This window comes from Montipora capricornis, chromosome 2 (genome assembly GCF_036669925.1).
Source record: "Montipora capricornis isolate CH-2021 chromosome 2, ASM3666992v2, whole genome shotgun sequence".
In the NCBI taxonomy this organism is placed as follows: domain Eukaryota; kingdom Metazoa; phylum Cnidaria; class Anthozoa; order Scleractinia; family Acroporidae; genus Montipora; species Montipora capricornis.
In genome coordinates this window covers 36,386,406-36,388,775 of record NC_090884.1, presented here as the reverse complement: position 1 = coordinate 36,388,775, position 2,370 = coordinate 36,386,406, and the positions used below count along the sequence as shown (strand labels likewise).

Sequence of the window (2,370 nt, the reverse complement as noted above, 5' to 3'; positions counted from 1 at the left end):
GAATCAAAGTGATGGTTTACTTAGATTTGGAAATTTTGAAAATGAAACCAAATCGTGCTCTTATCTCTTGGCTTTGATTGACGGATTATGGGCCGTTTATCTATGGCGGTAGTCAACGTTATTTTATTGGCCTTCGTCTGTGTGCAAAAAGAAAAGAAAAGAAACAAAAATAAACTAAGGCATGATGGAGTGGGAGGCAAAAACAGCACAACAACTTAAGGTGGTCAAACGCGGTCAATTAACAAATTGCCAAAGGTATTAATTAAATCTCTCGTCATGTTGCAGCGCCTAATCTGTCTCCAAAAAGCTCTAAAGTCTAGGGCACTACTATGGCAGAAGATAGGAAAAATATCTGTTTACATTCATTGTTTTTGAACGATCCACTTGAACAAAAGAACCCTTTCTTCGAAAGCCAACATGGCTCTGGTTGGTCCATTACAATAAAAAATGTGACTTTAAACTATCTCTTCGCTGTTGACTGACTGTCATTGTATCTACAGAAACGCTTACAAGAGGTTCGAAATGGTTTCCGGGCTTGGTTCTTAAGAGACATACAAAACGAGGATTATTCTTTATAAGTGGGATGGCTTTCGATAGTAGAGGAGACGAAGAACACAGGGCTCGCCATTCATGAGCATTTATCATTGGAGATTCTCAATTAAACAAGAGTTGAATCTTCTCGGTAGCACACTTTGCCTCTCCTCTCAGATTAAGTTCAGGATACTGCTGGACCGTTTCCAAAAGGTTCCGAGAGATTTTGGTTATGAAAAGCAATTTAAGATCCTACAATTAGCTCATGATATTATAAAATGCTGGCGATTAACATTTGTTGAGACAACAACTTAGAAAACAGGCAAAACGAAAAAACCAAAAACAAGACATCTTTCCGAAAAAAAAAAATGGCTTTGTCAAAAAAATTGCCAAAATGTAAAACGCTCTTACTGGGCATGGAAAGCCTTTGTTTTAGTTTATTTACTGTTTTATTTAAACCCATCGGTTTGTGGCGTTGTCATAGTCGTCGTCATTCTCGCTAAACCACCCTTTAACGGCGCGGAACTCAGGGGACTCTCAAGGGTGAAAAAGAGATGTTGTGAGCCGTTTATTGCCGCATCCTTTCCGGTTGGTTTCTTATAATGTCCTTTTATAATCCTTTCCCTTTTCATTAGGTTTTCTTTTCAATTCTCCCGGAAGATGCTCCTTCGAATTTTTGGCATAGTTGCGGATTTGCGTTCTCTTCAATTAATGTCCTTTTTTATTATATTCGACTTCTTGGTCCGTCGATCTTGTTAAGACTCGCAGCTAATGGTTCTAGTTCATAGACAATTTAATCATTTCTTGTTGAGGCAACGAGATGATATTTTACTGTAACGGCGAGCGACTCTTAAAAGTAAACAAGAGGTGTCGTGAAGCGGTTTATTATTCTTTTAATTTATAAATGAGATATCGTCTTCTATTCAATGTAGTTTACGCCTGTTTGAGGATGACTGTGCATATGTTGTGTACAGAGACGTAGTTACCTTCCTGGAACCATAGCCTCTCCACGGAGAGAGGCTATGCTGGAACTCAACTCTTGGTCTTCTCTGACGAATCTTATATGGCTGTTCTCCGGAGGTCAAGAGTGACACATATGTTATCCTTGTAAGCCCTAAATTGGAGTATTCTAGCAAAGTATGGAATCCCTACATCCACTGCAATATTGATATAGAGATAATCCAACGTTGTGCGGTTAGATTTGTCTTCGATGATTATTTCCGTTTTAGCCATGTCTCTCCAATGATTGATGTACCGGGTTGGGACTCGTTGGAACATCGCAGGTTTGTCAAGGATTTGTCATCATTATGAAATGGTATATGAAAAATGAATCATATATGAACTGCGGATATGAAATCAAGTGAAGCTATGACCTTCGCAGTTATGAACGCAATTTTGACAATTGCGTAGAGAAGCCTGAAAAATTAAGGACTTCATCGGGGTTTGAACCCGTGACCTCGCAATTACGGTGCGATGCTCTAAACAACTGAGCTATGAAGCCACTGACGTTGGGACCTGGTCATTTGTGGGTTCTAATGGTCCCGTAAGGAATGAATCAATGATGAAATGGTATATAAAAGGAATCATATATGAACTGCGGATATGAAATCAATGAAGCTATGATCTTCGCTGTTATGAACGCAATTTTTGCAGTTCATATATGATTCATTTCATACACCATTTCATTATTGATTCATTCCTAACAGTAATATTAGAACCCACAAATGACCAGCTCCCAAAGTCAGTGGCTTCATAGCTCAGTTGGTTAGAGCGTCGCACCGGAATCGCGAGGTCACGGGTTCAAACCCCGTTTAAGTCCTAAATTTTTCAGGCTTCTTT

General features: G+C 39.2%; 1 non-coding gene across 1 annotated transcript; it reads right to left on the bottom strand.

Annotated features, from left to right (window-relative positions):
• Nucleotides 1–1,959: 1,959 nt before the first annotated feature.
• Nucleotides 1,960–2,032, bottom strand: Trnay-gua (transfer RNA tyrosine (anticodon GUA)). The gene has a single exon. It is a non-coding gene; the product is annotated as a tRNA-Tyr (tRNA).
• Between the last annotated feature and the right edge of the window lie 338 nt (nucleotides 2,033–2,370).